The 18354-nt window shown below is 41.5% G+C and overlaps 1 long non-coding RNA gene across 1 annotated transcript; it reads right to left on the minus strand.

Moving 5' to 3' along the window:
• Positions 1–12387: 12387 nt before the first annotated feature.
• LOC148224837 (uncharacterized) lies at positions 12388–17369 on the minus strand. The gene is made up of 2 exons (XR_015801536.1): positions 16804–17369; positions 12388–13819 (listed from the first exon to the last, which is right to left on the minus strand). It is a non-coding gene; the product is annotated as an uncharacterized LOC148224837 (long non-coding RNA).
• Positions 17370–18354: the final 985 nt, after the last annotated feature.

Below are 18354 nucleotides of genomic sequence, written 5' to 3' on the forward strand. Positions count from 1 at the left end.
GGTGTCTGGTGAAATAGGGGAAAAATTACTTAAGTACCTACCTGGACAACAGGAATTCAGTAATAACTGGCTCATTGATCTCACAAATAAAGGTGTGGCATTGTGAGGGCTGAAAAGGCCGTTTTCAGTGATTTCAAAAGGGCAAGGCTTCCTGTTCCACTGAAGCGACAGTGACATGGTCAGTATTAAAAGTGACAGGATTGAAAGTTTATCAGTTCAGGGGTCCTCAATGATCCCTTATGACAACTGATGATTTTCATGCATGAGGTAACTGACTATAGGGAGAAGGACACAGTTCTTCCAGCTGCAAAAGGGAAAACCCTTATGAGCAGGTTTTTGTGCTGGAACCCAGACACTTCTTAGAGAAGCACAGTTAGAGCATCTCAGCTGGGTGCTGAAATAGGTTAATTCGTAGGAATTTCTAAAGTCAGACCATTCAAAAAACAAAAATAAGAGTGAGGCCTTGAAACAAAAAATGCTCAAATACTTTTGTCATGTACACCAGTGGAGAAACAAGCCTGACACGTGAAGGGTCTCTTGGTAGACAGCAGTGTTGGGTGAGATGACAGCCCAGTGGCCACCAGCCAGGTGCGAGGTCAATCCAGAATGACAGTTCAATCCTCAGTTTGGGCAGAGGGACGCCTCCAGCATTTCTCAAGGCAGGGCTGGCTGCCTGAGGCTGGGCTGAAATGGGGTCCCTGGGCCATGGGCAGGGTATGGGGGGAGGCCTCAGGAAAGGGTGGCCAAGGCCAGTGGACAGAAGCCTCATAAGGCTCAGCAATCAGCATTGGTTTAGGTTTATGCCAGAGACTTCCTCAGGAGAGATGTTGTCAGCATGACGGCATTTTCTGTGGATTGCTAGTCTGTATCTCTTACTACCATTTCTGAGAAGGGGTCACTCATCCTTTCACAGCATATTTGAAGAGTGATGTTCTCACACAAGCATGACATTGTCTTCTGAGACCATAATTCCCTGATGCACAGAATCAGTTTATGAAGTGATGGCAGCTCTTGGATTATATCAGTCTTTTTATCCTGCCATTCTCCTTTCTTTATATTGCAAACAGCAGGTTTTAGTAGTTTTCAACATCCTGTCAAGTAAAATATCAGTGGATGACAACCTAAATTTAATCACTGCCCTTCTGTAATTTAATCTAAATACAGATCAGTCAGATTCTGCAGGTTATTTTACAGTGCTTTAGTATTTTGATGCTGTTTTCTAAAAACAGTTTAAATTTGAGATAACAAGCATTGGCAGTTACATGACTCCTCTTCCCACAAAATTCTTGAAGTTATCTTTATTTTTTAATTAATTTTTGTGTCTTGTGTTTGGTTCTCTCTACACTAGTAGATAGTTTGTTATGAATAATTGACTATTTAGATGCAATATTTTCTAGTAAATATATCGGAAGAAAGTGAAAATAGCAAGTTAAGACAAATATTAGTTTCTTCAACCAGCATAAACAAACCTATGCCTAAGTTGCTCTAGGGGTCCAAACATTTCTGTGGTGCCAACCAGAGCTCTTTCATTTGACTTGGCTTGTATTTCTGGCATATGCGACAAACTTATAAATATTTCCTTTTCATTTGTTATGTTTCCAATACCTAAGTTCTCTTTTTGTGACTTTTGAAACAGTTTTTATGCAACATCTTGGACACATTATCTTGGCATATTTAGACAAAATCTCAGCTAGTATTGTGAGGATCATCCTTAAATCAGTAGCATACATCAGTAGCATATTAAGATGTATTTAATGTCTTATACTTTTGTTTTCGATATTGTAATACAACAGTAAAAGTAGTACTTTCCTTAGTATCTCACCACCACCAGTAATCTGAATTGCACCAAGGATCAGATGGTTTGGTATTTTTCCTTTATCAGATGTACAGATGCACAGTCTGCCTTAAGACTTTGATTTGTTGCATTTCTGCTAAACCTTAATCTCAGGGATGTCTGACCTTTTGAATGGGGGCTGGATACCTGTTCCAGAAACCTCTGCAGTTTGTGCTCTCACTCTACTCTCCTGTGTCTTATGGACGTAGCAACAGCTCACAGCAGCATATCTGGTAATGCATAAATGCATTTCAGAAATGTAAAAATTATTTTGGGGGGCAGATTAAGCTGTAATTTGTAGAGCCCTGCTGTTGTGAACATTACAACTGATACATTTTTTCACAGATGTGAATTCAATCTGAAAAAAAGGAAACATGTGTTCTCCTAAGTGTAGAAAGGCCCTTTGTGAAGTGCTTTTGACAATGGCAAGAGTAGTTTATGATTACCTTCCATCTACACCTCATAAATTACAGTCTCACTAGTAGAGGCAAAAACTTGATATACCTAACCACTCATGCCAAAGAGTCCCTCTCCATTTGTTCTCATCAGGATTTTGCATTTGTCAGTCTCTCTGAGGTAGTGACCTCTAGTTTTGACAATACAGTTATGAGAAAAATGAAAATAAAAAAGAAAGTACCTTTTGGCTTGTTAAGGCAGGAAGGTGTTGGCCTCAGCTGTACTTTCATTTCCCTCTAAGTATTGTTGGGTTAGTTTCTGAATGAGATCTGCAATTACCACTGAAATGTATGTATGAAATTTACATTTTTTCTTCTCTTTGCTTTATTCCAAAAGCTCAAACACTTTTCAAAGCCTGCCAGGAGTCTTTTGTCAACTGACTGTTTTCCTCACATCAAAGCTTCATCTATGTGTAACTTAACAACCTCTAGACTATCAGAAAGTTATGTTTTCAGATTAAATAGCTGTTAAAAACAACTCAGATGGTGATGTTCAAAACCAATATTTCCCAACAGGGAGGGGAATGGTCAAAAAGCTACTTTATTTTCCTTTTGCATCAAGTGCTGAAAAATGTTTCCAACTCTTCTGTACAGAAATCTGATGGGAAACATTCTCACTTTAAAGGTTTTGGACCTCTACAGAAGTGAAAGGTTCCACCCTTTTTTCCACTGTGCTTCGTGCTCTGGCCAGGAAGTTGCACCCATGCTACCTGCTGTTTCTCTTGCTCTCCTCCTGTTGAGCAGTAACTCTGTCCTGTTCCAAAGCAGTTTCTATTTTGGGATGAAGGGTGTCCTCCTAGGAATTTGAACAGGGGGGCATAGGAGAGCAGCAAAAGGAAGAAAATATGGTGTTCTCGTCTGTGTTCTGAAACCTACTGAGTCCTTGGAAGACCAGCTCCAGAGCTTTTGCCCCTTTCTTTCCAAGGTCTCTGCACAATTATTATTAAGTCCTCGATCTTCATTTTGTGTTGCTCATTTAACAGTTACCCCTTCACCCCACAGCCCCTCGACTTCTCTTCCCATGTAAAAGAAGGAAAAAAACCTCGAAAAGCACAAGACTCTCTTGGTGAGCTCAAGAGATTGATAATTTTACTTGAGCAAATGTTGCTGCAAGGTTGGAAAGTCTCCTGGTGCCTCCATTACTGTCACCAGTGTGGGACTGGCATGAGGAAACCCGTGCTTGTTCCTCTGCTGTGCTGTCACAGAGGCTGAGAGACAGTCTGGAATCACCAACAAAGGTGGGCTTGAACAAAGTACAGTTCCTGTACTGAAGGAGATTGTGCATGGGCATACATTTCCTCCTGTCAGCTCTGCTCAAGGGTGATGACCTGTTACAAAAAGACCACAGCAAACAGCTGGGAAGAAGTAACATAGCATCTGAGCTGTTCACTAAGCAAAGCGGAATGAAAGCCCTTAAATCAGTCACAACCACTCATAGTTTCATTTTGTGATTTTGTCGGTTTAAAAAACATATTATTTTTTATTTTTCTATGAAGCACTATTTTCCTCGGATTTCTACATACTCTCATTAGCCTCTTCTACTGATGTTAATTGAAAAGAATTAAAGACATTAAATAACTCTAAACCAGCTCTTGTCAGAAATAAAGTTGATTTTTTACTATTTCTTCCAGGCAGTACTTATCAATGGAGAACACTTATTTACATTTTTCTATTTGTCTTAAAATTTCACAGAGCTTTAACTTCAGTGTGAGTTTTTGCAGTGTGAGGTTCATTTCTGCTTATGGGAAATTTTTAGTGCATTTTATTGTTGATACTGTGTGTGATTCAGTGGTTACTCAGCACCAGATACTCTGACTGAGTTTTGATTCATTCAGCATCTAAATTTTAATTCTTCAACATTTGCCACGATCCTCTGTGACCAGGGACCCAACTGGATAAGAACCTTATAAAATATAGTTCCCACATTTTTCACTTCATACTGTTTGCATTCATTGACAGATTTTCTGAAAATTATCACGATGCAAGAGTAAAAGTGAAACTAGGATTACACTCACCACTCTTCTGACTTAGTTTTGACATATTGCAGTACATGGGACTTTTTAAAAATTTCAGGTGGCATGGACTTAAGGTTTTGGGGAATGGAAGTTTAAGTTCTGTTGACAGAAACTGTGGAAAACCAAGGGCTAATGAATTGCTGCAGGGTAGCAACTGAGATGATCCCAGACAGTCACTGATATATTGCTATTGGTTTCTTGTCAAATGTGTTCCCCTCAGTGTAATTATGCACAGAACATGAATACATTAAAGCCATTTCAACTACTACATTTTGCCTCCTCAGCTCTTACAAACAGACCTGCAAAAAACATGCCAACATTTTTTCCTCACTCTCAAAAACCTCAGTATCTTTGCTTGCCACCTTTAAAGAAAATCAATATTTGGCAGCTGTCTTATGGTTTTGCCGTGTTCCTGATTTCCCTCTGTTTTTGGCATTGCCAACACACTCTGCAATATGCTGCAGTGCCCTTAGTAACATTTTGGAACAGTGTTGCTAGAAATGCCAGTTCACAGAGGATTGAATTACCATGCATCATCGACACTGGACAGCTATGACTTTTGTGACTTTCCCAGTTGTTGATATTTCTTTTCAGATGGGTTATACCCATGTGCAAAATGTCCCAGTTCTGTGACATGCTTCCATTTTTTGTTTTGCTTTGTTTTGTTTTGGTTTTTGTTTCTTACATTCTTTGGCTTAAATACTGCTGATGGTGCAAAAAATCTGCATTTGTTGACTGACCAGGAGCATCGTTACAGTTATTATTTTAGTTCAGTTTCATGTTCTATTATTATTAAGTATATATGCCATATACAGGTTGGCTATCTGTGTTCTTTGGCTGAGTATCAATCATTTTCAGAGCCTGAAACTGGATTCTGAGCCTCCAGCTACCCAGATAAAAATAGGAACTGTAATTTGTCACAGGTGTTTGCTGGAGCAATTCCAGCAATGGACATAACACTAAAAATTGCAGAATAACATTAGATGTATATGACATAATAGGAACTCCCTTGACCACTATCTGGGATCTGTTTCTAGAGTATTACAGTTTGTGACCCTGTGCAATCTTGTATGCTAATTTCTAGGCATTACTGTTGTAAATATATGTTCATCCCCACTTGAGAATTTTGAAATTAACTTACAATCAATACTTACTCCTTCCTTCCATTATGGATTTTATAGTAGGAGCTTGAGATCAGGTGACACAGATTTATAGATTTGCAGAATCAGGTAGACCAGGTCTGGGTGACATGCCACTCATCCATCCTGCTCAAGGCAGGACTAATCAGATCAGGTTCCTCAGATTTGTGTCCAGCTGAGTCTGAACGTGTCCAAGGACAGAGTGTTTTCCCCATAGTTCTCTGGGTCTCTTCTAGTACTGAAACAACCTCATAGTAAAAAAACCTCAGATTGTATCTAAATGTTCCCCCTTGTAGCCACTGCCTCCCGTCCAGTTGCTGTGCATTTCAGGAATGGTCTGGCTCTGTCTCCTTTATGTCTTCTGATCAAGTGGTTGCAGACACAACATTTAGTTGGAGATTTCCCCTCAGATCTCTCTTTTCCAACCTAAACAGGTCCATCACCCAGTGCCTTTCTTCATAGGTCATGTGCCTCAGCTCCAGAGCAGCTTGCTGGCCTCCCCAGGACTCAATCCAGTATGTCCAAGTCTTTTATTTATTGGAGACCCCCAAACTGGGCATGCTATTCCAGGCACAGTCACACAAATGACAAACACAGAAGGAGGGGTCAACTCTCTAGATCTGCTGCCTGCAGATCTTGCGAATACAATACCCAGGATGCTGTTGGTTTTTCCAGCCACAAGGTCACATTGCTGGTTCAACTTCTCCTCCAAGACTGCCAGGTCCTTTTCAGAAAAGATGTTTCCCAGTCAGCCAACCCTCAGTCTACATTGTTGCATTAGTTTATTCCATCTCAGGTGCAAGGCTTTGTATTTGCTTTTATTGAACAGTGTGAAATTCCTGTCAGCCCGTTTCTCCAGGCTGTCAAAGTCTCTCTGAATAGCAGCGAGTGCTCCCCCCTGTTAAGTGTCATCTGCACACTCGTGGAGAACACAGTTTGTCCCATCAGCCAGGTCATCAATGACGTGATTAAACACTGCTGTTCCAGTAGGGCTTCCTGAGGGACACCAGTAGCTAATGGCCATCATACAACTGACTGTGTGTCACTAATCACAACCTGCTGAGCCCAATATTACAGCCAATTTTCCACTCACCTTATCATCCATTTTGCTAGCCCATATCTGAGCAGTTTGGTGATAAGAAGACTACAGGAGATTGTGGCAAAGCTTGCTAAAGTCAAAGTATACAACACACATTGCCTTCCTCTTGTGCACAACATTATCATAGAAAAGAAATTAGGTTGGTCAGGCACGGTTTGCCCTTGATAAATCTATGCTGACTGCTTACAGTCACCTTCTTGTCATTCATATATTTAGCAATAGCTTGCAGGAGGATTTGCTCCATAACTGTCTCAGGAATTGAGGTGAGACTAACCAGCCTGGCATTACACAGATGCTCTTCCTGAGTATGGGTGCAAGGTTTGCCTTTTTGTAGTTATTGGGAATCTCCCCTCTTTGAAACTGTCATGACCTTTTAAAAATATTACCAGCATCACAATGGCATTACCCAGCTCCTCCAGCACCCTTGTGTGCATCCCATGTGAGTGTCTAAGTGGGTTAAGTACTTCCTGATTCCATCTTCTCCTACTGTGGGTACTACTTCAGTCTAGCAAACTGCTAGAAGGCTTGGGGAGCTGGAGGGCCAGGGGGCAGACTTGCCAAGGAAAATTGAGGAAAGAACAAATCAAGTACCTGAGGGTTTTCCATATCCCTTGCCATGGGGTTCTCTGCCCCGCTAAACAATACCCACTCTCACTGTTCTACATTCTCATTAGTCTTCTTTCTGCTACTGGTGCACATAAATAAACTTCCCTTACTGCCGTTTTCCTCCCTTGCTACTTTAAACTGGAGTTGCACATTGGCTTTCCTGACTGTATTCCTATGCACTTGAACAGCGTCTGTTCATTCCTCCCAAGTGGTCTGTCCCTGCTTCCACCTGCTGTGTACTTCTTGTGTTTGAGCTCAGGCAGGAGCTTCATGTTCATCCACACTGGCCTTGTGCCATACTTGCTCAACTTTCTGAACATTGTGCGCTGTTCTTGTGTTCTGAGGAGGCTGTCTTTGAAGATCAGCCAGCTCTCCTGGGGCCTTTTGCCCTGTAGCACAGTTTTCCATGAACAGACTCCCTGAACAGACCTAAATCTGCTCTTCTGAAATCAAGAGCTGTAATTCAGCTATTTATTTTACTCACTTCTCTTAGGGTCCTAAACTCCACAGTCTCACAGTTGCTGCACTCAATACTGCCCTTGACCTTTATGTCCAACATCCCCATCTTGGTTCTCTGATCACCTACATCAAGAACAAGTTTTCAATATAGTCCACAAATCCAATGGATTGTTTGTGGCATATTAGCCTTCCAGCAGATACTGTGGTGGTCAAAGTAATCTGTAATCACCTCTGTCTCTAATTCTGAAGTTTTCTTCAGCAGCCCAAAGAAGGACTGATCTGCCTTCTCTTCCTAACCAAGTTATCTGCAGGGATATCTTCTACAACACTGCCTGCGCAGGTCCATCCCCTGATCCTTACTGTTGTAGAGATATAAAGTTCAGCAGGTCTGGGAGCAGATGTCAGAGCTTTTGTGGTACTGGGTGGTAAGTGGCAGGCTATCAGCATGGCATCATGTGCCAGAGCACTTCATTGAGAAGCTGTCAGCATTATCAGCACTTCACCAATGACTGATGCTGGCAGACACCAGCTGAGATGGGGAGCAGAGGCTACAGAGTAAAGTGGAATTTGTACTGGCAGAACTCAGTTCCACATTGCAACACCTACATTTAAGTGGTGGTTATATAAGGAGATCTGATCTCAAGGTATCAACATAGGTTTTATCTGCAGTGTGATGCATCTCATTTCTAGGTAAGGCAGCTGAAATCAGAGCTGTGGAGATGGGCTACATTTCATCAGTGAAAAAAGGGAAAGACCCCTGTAGCTGGAAGACAATAACTAATAAAATGCTCACTATAGAGCTGTAAGCATCAGAGAACCTCCAAGAACCAGCTACAGAGAGGATTGCTGGAGGAAGTCCCCTGAGAGGTGAATACCTCCACAAAGCACAGTTTGTGCTGAGCTGGGGGCAATCCAAGGCCCCCAAGGGTGAGCTGGTTTGGTATAACACACACTGCTATAGACACGTAACTGGAGCCATTCAAGATGATTCAGGAATTTAAGTCTATACGTAGATTATTGTAGAGAGTTTTAAAACCTAAGGAAAAAACCCCATTTTACTAGGAATAATGAATATGGATCTAAGTTTCTTTTTTGAAGCTCAGTGTCATTTAAACCTACAGGTATTATGAGACAATAAATGTATTGCTATGTTGCACTATCTTTTATTGCAGGAGAAACTAATTCTGATGTTTTAAAATTTCTTTTGAAATTATTTACATTCCCCAGAATGTTAAACAATAATATTACATTTCAGATAATATTTTTCTTTCAGTTAAGTGCCATAGGCCTAAATACAACACTTGTTTCCTCTCTTGGAGGTCTGTCAAGATTTTAAGGGTCAGATATAAATTTCTTCATATTTTTTTTTTCTTTCTGCTCCAAATGTGTATGTGTATTTGTTTTTTCTTCAGACACCTCCTTGTTACACAAGTCAGGAAAAAGACTTGGCAAGCTGCTGTTTCTTGTTATCTTTCTCTCTGTTTTAGTCTCTCTTTCTTCTTTGTTTGTAGTTGCTTGTGGAGGCTCTCTTTAACTCTTACAGCCCCTGGTCAAACTCCAATTACCTGCCCAGCTCCTTGAACTTTACTTTTGGTTGCTGTTTGCTTCAGCTAGAAAGACAGCTGCTTTCTCCTGAGATTATTTCACTAACCCCAGGAAATCTGCTCTCATCTTATCAAAGGTGATAAATGCTTCTCACTCTGCCTCTATGCTGCTATCTAGAACAACTATTCCTGGACATTCCTATAAATCTGCTGGTCTTGCTCTCACCTTCTGTCAGCATGGCTGAATTCAGGCTCTTTCCCATCCTTTTCCTTCATTATTCAGAACTTGGCTGCTATTCACTTAGTGAGCACACTCTTTCAGTTTAAGGTTCTGATTGTTCAGATATTTTGGAAGTCGGGATACTGATCCTACAGTTCATAATTTCTCCAGCAAACTTGGGTCATACATGTATGTGCACAGAATGTAGCTCTTTAAAATAAAGAAATGTTTGTATGTAAAAGGAAGTACATTTTTAAGTGTATCGCTATATCTGCTATAATAAGAGAAATGGTTCTCCTGCTTGATTATCACAAAAGCAAGCTAGCACCTTTTCCATTGGAATCCACAGTAATATTATTAATGTTAATTAATATTATTTCTAAAATGCACTTTTGCAAAATTTCGTGATCCAATGTATGAGAGTTACTACAAGCAACTGTAAAATATTAAGCTCTTTCAAAAATGTCCAAATACCAAATACTAACACCAAATAATGGCATTAATGATGCTGGGTAATAGCAGGGTTTTACTGTACAGGTGGTTTACATTGTCAACAAGAACTCACAATAAAAACACAGCATTAAGATCAGGCTGACATTAGGAGTGAGTGCAGATTGTCAAGTAAAATCTGGCAGCTAACTTAAATCACAAAACCAATTGAATCACATTTTTCCTTGCCTGTTTTGTGAGTATTTATATCACAGTATGTTCCTTAATCTGCTGAACCCTGGCTTAATTTCTCATTCTGGGGTTTCAGAAATGCAAGAAGGGGGCATGTCAGAGGGGCATGTCCATGTTAATTCAGGCAAATGTTCCTCCCTCTCAAAAATAACGGGTGTAGGGAAAGACCATTCTGAGCTCTTGACTGCTGTAAAGAGGAGCAATATTAGCTTTGCATTCCTGTCTGGAGGATATATGACTAATATCTAGGAAAAGCCTGGCCAACTTGCACAGCTGTAGGTAAGAGACTCAAGCGATATCTTGCTATAGTTCACAGAAGCTTCAGCTTTCACTTCACCTACATTCCTGTTCTGTGATTTTTTTAAATGTTTCGTGTTGGTTTGTTTTACTCATGGAGCTGTTTATGTAAACGTGTAAGCTCTTATTCAATATTGCTTCATACCGAAAAAACCACAACACAACCAAAAACCCAGCTTGGTTTATCTTCCACTATGAATGTACCACATTTTTCCAATAGCATCTCTCTTAAAAAAAATCACACAGCCTGAAATCACTTCCGATGGTTTTACTCAGAGCTCTGTGCCTCCTTACAGATGAGAAAGTCCCATTTATTTCAATGATGCCACCTCTGGATAAAAATGTACTCAATATAAATTAAATTATCCAAAACATGGGTCGCTGACATAATTTATTGCAGTCTTTCAGTGCATCCTTCTCATAGAAACAATCTCATATAAGGTCAAATTTAGGACTGGATAGAGAAATTTTCAGCGTGTATCGAAAAGCACTTTCAGAACATCTGTAACAAAAGGTATGAGGCTATTAAAGTGGTTCTTTGCTCCAAAGACAGAAAATACATAGTGCACACCCCAGCTCACACAGGCACAAGTGATTAAGCTGGCCAAATTATATTCTCATGTATTCCAGTAAAATCCTAATAATTTCATTCATTTCAGGAGGCTTTCTCTCGTCTTGAATATTGCAAAGGAGAATCTGAGCAGTGTGTATGCATTAGTGATGCAGATTCATTAGTGTCAGAAAATTACTTCAATGTAGTGTCTGAAAATGACTTCCTCACTTGTTAAGCCTGCCTTGCCAGGAGGAAGATATTTACTTTAAACAAAACCCACACTTGGAGCTGAAGATTTCTCATGATCAAATCTGTCAGCTTGAAAGACATCCTTTTCTTAGTTTCCTTCCTCCCACCACATGCCCACTATATGCAAGTCTCACAGATTAGAAAATATTGCTTTGTAACATGGATTCATGACAAGTTTTTTTCATTCAAATTAACCTTTGCAAGCTCCATTACTTTCCTGTCAACTTTCTGGTTACTGTCATAATCAGATTTCTGAAGGTTTAGTTGTATTGGAAAGACACAAAACTGCAATGGGCATTTAATCACTCTAGTCAGAGATCTGGGAGAATGCTGTCATGAATATTGAGTGGGCACATGCTGGTATATGCTACAAAATGGTAATGATGGAGGTCTCTTTCTGTAGCTGTCCAGGTTTGTTGGCTCCTAGGGAGAAGAAGTATGGTCACTCTCTCTCCTCATATCCACTTGTATTACATTAAACATCTACATAGGTATCTCAACAAGCTAGCACTGAACAAATAATTTGGTATCTTCTTTGGAGAGAGGAAGTAAATCTTTTGTTTACTCTCAAGTTCTTCAAATGCAGATTGAGTATGAGCCTGAGGACAGGTAGATGGTCAGCTGCCTCTAAAAAGCCAGGGAAAGCTATTAAGAAAACTGGGATTTGGATTCTGAGAGGGCCTGATTTCATTATGAGGGAAGGGTCCAACTGCCAGCAGTCCAAAAGTCTGACTTACAGGAAAATACACATTTGAATTTTTCTCCACCAGTCAAGTTTTTGCTCTTGAAATGAGGTATGTTAATGATTATTTTATGAATTAAACAAGCAATGGTATTCCAGGAGTTTAGAAAGCTTAATTGTTGGTTGTGTTACTCTTAAAAGAGCTGCAAGGTTAATCTGAAGTGATAAGAATGAGCTTGATGTCTCATTTAAAAATTTAACAGACTGGGTTCCAAGCATTTCTAGAGGTGTGAAAACCTCTGATAATACTGTTGATTGCCATAACATAGCTGAGATATCTCCAACATACAGGTTACTCTTTGCAAAATTTCCAAGGACAACGTTTGTCAAGAAAACAGACAAAAATTTAGTTAGCCTCGCTTGTGCTTTAGCTTCTCTGGTACCTTTTTCTTCAGATAAAGAGAGGGGTATAACTGTGGGTCTGCACAGTCTGATGAAACATTAAAACACCGGAAAACTTTAGCTTGTTTAAAATCACACTGGAAACAGCTATATTTAATGTGTGTAACATATTTATTGTAAATCCAGTGTTTGTTGTGGAAAGATGTCCTTTTCAAAAAATACCAGTTCTGACCATGAAAGCAAAAGGCAATATACAGTTTGTGAGTTTGCTACAGTAAAGGGGATATCTGAAATTGTAAGCAATTTCTTTTCTTTACCATCTTTTATTCCACCAGAAATTATATCAGTGGATATGCTCACCACATCTCCATGAAAATTCCTTTCAGACTTTAACTTTACATCTCTCTGCTTATATTTATTTCAGATAATCACAGCATATTTTAGATACTGTGCTTGAAGATTATTTTGTAAAACTGCTGGTTTTGTCAATCAATCCATAATATTTCTTCTGACTTTCTCAAATGCCAAACACATTTGAACTCCTACATTTTCTTTAAAATACAGGTTTTTAAGCAATGGTAAAAATAATTACTGTCATCTCACACAGCTCAGTAACTGCAGAGAAATAAAGCCTATTTTTTACTTTGCTTAACGTACATTTGCATCAGCCATAAACAGTGTTTTCCTAGGTACTGAAAGTAGACACCAGAGGTTCTGCTGCCCATCCCAGCTGAGACATTCACTTATACTCAAGAGATTCCATGCACAAAGCTTATGCCCGTACCCCAACCCAAGTCTCGGTTTCATATTCAAACTGAATGTGATATGGTTCTTAAAAAGAATAATGAGTGGAGAGTTTAAAGAGCTCCCTCCCTGACAAGAAGATCTTAGCAGAGATTTCTGGGCTATAGGACCACAGTCCCACCAAAGCACAAGGCAGTGCCCACCTGCTGCTCCAGCCCTGAGGCCAGGCAGCATCATGCAGAGAGAGATTTTCAAATGATTGATATCGAGTGGAGCTTCAGTGCCTAATTGATGCTTATAACTTTAGGGAAAAAATCCCCAGCTTTCAGTATCTTTGACAACTGGGCTCAATTTTCTCTTCTCACAACAACAGCAAAAATGCTGCTAGGTGCACCTGAAGGACTATTGTCTGGCAGGAATGATGCATAGGCACCTCATTCCCTCAGTGTGCCCGCAATGATCCAGTTCGATCCATTGAAAATCCAGACTAAAGGCTGTAATGTCCTGCTAATGAATTGTTCTCTACAGAACATTTTCCTATGCCTTGCTGCTTAAAGTGACCACTCCTTTGCTGATCTGCGAAATCTACTCTGTGCTGCTCAGCACCAGCATCGGTTACCTTTGGAAGCTGTGCCTGTAGAAATTATTCTGAGGCTCAATTATTCCCAAGAGAATAAATTCAGGATCTGATCCCACCATGTCCTGCATGCCCTTGGCTCCCAGCTGTGGAGATGCTCGTTGACAGGTAGAATTAGAAGACCTCAAGACCCGCTCCTGGTCTTGCAAAAATCAACTGCAGAACTTCAAATGTCTTGTGCCGGTGTGAAGATCAGAGTCTCTCTGGGAAGAGGTTACAAAAGAGCAAATCTGTGTTATCTTTGCACAAAAGACAGCTCGGTGCCACTGCGTAATGCGAAAACTCACCAGAAATTTTCTTCAGGCTTGCACACAAAATAATTTTACACCGAGAATACTACAGTGATGGCTAATAGTCTATCTCCAAAATACCATGTAAAATACATAAGGCTGAGATCAATGGTGACAAAAAGCACTGAAATGACAGCCTTTCAGTTCAAACAAAGCACAGTATTAAAATTCTGGTGGGTGCGTTTGGAAACAAAAATGGTCAGCTTCTGACTGATGGAGTCACCTCCCTGGCTGAGTGTCAAAATAGGTCAATGGAGCTTTCTTTTCACAATAGCTAGAAGTAAATGGAAACTTTGCTGTGTTCCAGCCTAGATCAGTAGGGAAAGAGACATTCCCCCTGACATGTAGCTTTTATATTGTTACATGATACTCCCTGATATTGAATAACAGCTGGCAGGTTTTCAGCACAAGAAAAGACTCTTGTCCCCGCAGATGGCACCACCCCTTGCATGCTTGCACCTCAAACCTTACAGCCCAGCGATGTATAACACTGCAGCACCTCAAGGTTCAGCTCAGCCAAGCGTGGCAAGGTCAGTCAGCAGAGCAGGAGGAGGGCAGGGAAGGAGGGTGGGGGTGGAGACGGCAGCCTGACCATAACTCTAGCCACAAGGGCTCAGTTTCTAATGGCAACAATCTCAAAAGCTTCTCTGTGCACAGCTTCATAATTAAGTGTTAAATAAAAGTGCTGTGCTGTGAACACTGCATCCTCCCTTACAAATTCTGACTTCATCTTCAGACCTGGTAGACTATTAAATAATTCAGTCTGAAAATTCCTGGCACTTAAGCAGGGACTGTAAAATTAAGACATAGTCCGGATCTCAACACTGTTAAACATAGCGATTTCCTTCACCAAGTATGGCTTGTGATCACTATGTTCCTACTACTAGGAACCGCATTTCCACGTTAATACATTGCTAGGACATTTTCTAAATGCATGTCTAGCTTCATCGTGGAAAGACAAACTTGATCAGAGTAACAGATTACGACCACAGGATGGGTGCACAGAAAGGCGTAAGTGGAACGAAGGTCAAAAAGGAAGTGTAACTTCTTTTTCAAACTTACAGCAGAGTTTTTCCCAAACATGAAATATAATCCTTTTAAAAACAGGCTTTCAGTCGCACAACAAATCTGCAACAAAGCAAGGCTACCAGAAAAAGTGGTATTTGAGTATTTTTAAAGGAAATGCAGAACTCATGCCATACTAGTGAATTGAAAAGTAATGCCTTAAAATATCTAAACGAGCACATGTTATTCATCACAATCCTTTCATGATTACAATTAGCACAAACACATTTGTGATGCTTCCAAACATCGGTGGGAATGTTGATATGTTTACATCTGTGTAACAGAGATTCTTCTATTTTCCATGGAGCAAACTTGTATTTTTCAAACACTGTAGGAACAGGAAAACAGACATCACAAAGAATGGTTGATCAACTATCTGGTTTATAGCTATCACTATTTTTATACTTTTGGAGAGAATTATATATAATCCACGTTAGAGTGAGATTTTAACATTTAATGCCGGATTCCACCACGTTACAGATGCTACAAAACTGTTCTGTACATGCCCTGGACACACATATTTCAATATAGGGTGGATTAGTGTACTTAATGAGGTGTGGTTCAGAGGGTGGTTATGGCAGAGGTTACTTCTACCATTTGAATTCCTCAGGTACAGGTGTACCCTGTACGGTACCTACAGCACTGTATGTGGTTTCTCAGGTAACTGCTCAGTTTTTTCGGCTCTCCCTTTTCCTTTCTTATGTGTGTGCCTCTAGGTGTAGTGCTAATGAAGGGAGGAGGGGAGGAAGAAAAGAGGGTATGTCTTCCACGACCCTATTAAAGCTTCTGCAGAGCTAAAACAATGGTAGTATTTTCTTTCTGGGGAAAGGGACTAACATTAATTAAACAAGGCAGATTTTTCCCATTCAGCGAGAGGCGTTCGTTCAATAGGAGAGTTTTGGCTCCGAGCCACTAGAGGAGGAAAAAAAAAAAAAAAAAAAAAAAAAGAGGTTCTGCATAAAGTAAAGCTAATACCCTTGGATATTTTATTTTTTAATTGTCCTGCCACCCCAGGGCGGCCCTTTTTTCAGGTGGGAGAGGGACGCGGTGCGGAAGACCCGCCCGAGGGCTCGGCAGAGCGGGGCACGGGAAGCTTCAGCTTTCCACGGGACGCGGCGCTGCGGCTCCCTCCCCTCCCTCCTCCCGGCCGGCGGCTGCTGCTGCTGCTGCTGCTTCCCCGCCCTTCCCTCCGGGCCGGTGGCGCGACCCCCGCCTCGCCCCTGCCGGCACAAGCGCGACTTGTGCGGGGCCGGATGGAGCCGCCTTTGTCCGCCCCGCACCCGCCGCGCATAACAACGACCCCGGCCCGCCCGGGGCCCGCCGGCCGCGGCCTCAGCACGGCCCCGCCCCCGGGTTGCCGCGGCAACGGCGGGGCCTGCGGGCGGCAGCGGCGGCCCTTCCCTTCCCTTCCCTTCCCTTCCCTTCCCTTCCCTTCCCTTCCCTTCCCTTCCCTTCCCTTCCCTTCATCGCTGCGCTGAGCGCTCGCGGTGGGGGAGGCTCCGGCGCCCCGAGGCAGCGGGATGCCCCCCCGATGGCAGTCCTGCTCCTGTGCCCCTGCTAGGTTAAAGCGATGGAGCCGCTGCTGCCGCTGCGCTCTGCTGAAAGCTGCTAAGCGCCCCCCTTCACTAATGCAGCTGGAGGGCTGACACGAAAATCACATCTCCAGAGGTTTCCGCAGCGCCTCGCCGCCCTTGCCTGGCTCGCCCGGGTTAGCTGAGGGCTCCGCACGCTGAGTAAAGGACGGGCGGCTGAGCCGCTCTTTCAGCTGAAAACCGGGGGCAGCTGCGCCTGGGTGCTGATGATGCCAGGCTGAGCCCTTGCCGGTGACTCACTGTGCGGGGACATCTGCTCGGGGAACTGCTGCGCTCCCTCCTGTGTCCTGGAGCTGGATTTCCATGCTGACGTTTTTCAGCTCCAGACGGAGTTCTATCTAGAAACAATTTTCTGCTGGGAAGAGTTAAATTGCCGGTTATATACAATTATATAATATTTTCTAGTTTTCGTGTGTTGGGTTTTTTCCCCTTTAAGATTTGTCATCGCAGTCCAAAAATAAAGCAGAAGAGAGCAGAAAAAAAAATCTAGGCTGAACTGCACTATGAGATCATTCGTGGGATAGGTTTTGATTTGGTAAGCTATTTAAGATGAAATTGGAGAGAAAAAAAAGAGGATAGGAGATTAAACAGTACTTTTAAAAAAGCTAAAAGTCAGCAAAAATAAGACTTAAGCTAAATAGCATAAATTAATTTCATTAGGAATTGTGCTAGTGTAAAAGCAATAAGCAGTTCAGTCTAAGAGGGGGCTGTGTACCCTTCAAAAAAATCGTATTATGTATGCTCAGTCATAAATTAAAGTGAAGCCCTGGCACTCGGAAGAGTGGCACTGCTTTCCTGTGCTTTCATTGTATCTCGTGACTTAGTGTATCATGTCACTTGCATTACATAATGCTTAAAGGACCCCAAAATACTAATTCTCTTAACACATTGCTGTTTATATAATACCTGATCCCGAGCATTTAAGAGTGTGATAGCAGCTAATCCTCGCTGATTTCCTGGGTGGATGATTTTTGGGAGCATTTGTATTTTAAAAAAATGCCACTCTCAACTAGCTTTCTGGTTGTACTTAGCAATGTATTGCTATTGTACTTAGCAAGGTTGCTATCATACAAAATGAATGAAAAGTGACAAAAAGCAGAGACTGAAGAAGAGCACTGGGAATTTTCAAAGACTTTCAGTTCAGCACTACCATTTTTCTCTTTTGCTGTATTCTCACTAGCAGTTTAAACACCTACTGCAGGCAAGCCAGGTTGTGCAGGTGGAGGCGGTGTTTAGCAAGGCATGCTGCTTTAGTAAGTCACCTGTAAAACAGGATGATCTGTGATGTTTGGATAAATGCAGTTGTTCTTACTATTTTCTTTGTCAGCTGTATTATCTAAAGTGCAGTTTGGAGTATCCACTTATGAGTTAAGCAGTAAGCGTTCTGTCAGTATTCATGAAGCTGGGCTAGTCTTCCTGTGTGAGTTGTTAAAAGCACCTCTTTTTGTCAAGCAAATCAAGACAAGTCATGCCTACAATTTTTTTTTTCTGTGACACTCTGTAGAAAGGGAATATTAAATTAGGGAGTTACAGAAGTATATATGGGTATGGTGGGGAGGGAGGAGCACTGTCTGGAGAAGAAGTTTCAGAGAAACTCAGAGAAGGTCCAGCTGGGATGCTGATGAGGTCATAAGAGAAACAGAACTGAGAAAGAATCTGGAAGCCTTACCAGAGACCTACTGCTTACCCCAACATTTCAAAATGGGGTTTTAACTTTGAGAAATAAGTACAAAAATGAATTATCTATACTCTGTGGTTCCCGAGGTATTTGAGAATGCCTTTAATGTTTCC

Source organism: Sturnus vulgaris, chromosome 2 (genome assembly GCF_052056855.1).
Source record: "Sturnus vulgaris isolate bStuVul1 chromosome 2, bStuVul1.hap1, whole genome shotgun sequence".
Taxonomy (NCBI): Eukaryota; Metazoa; Chordata; class Aves; order Passeriformes; family Sturnidae; genus Sturnus; species Sturnus vulgaris.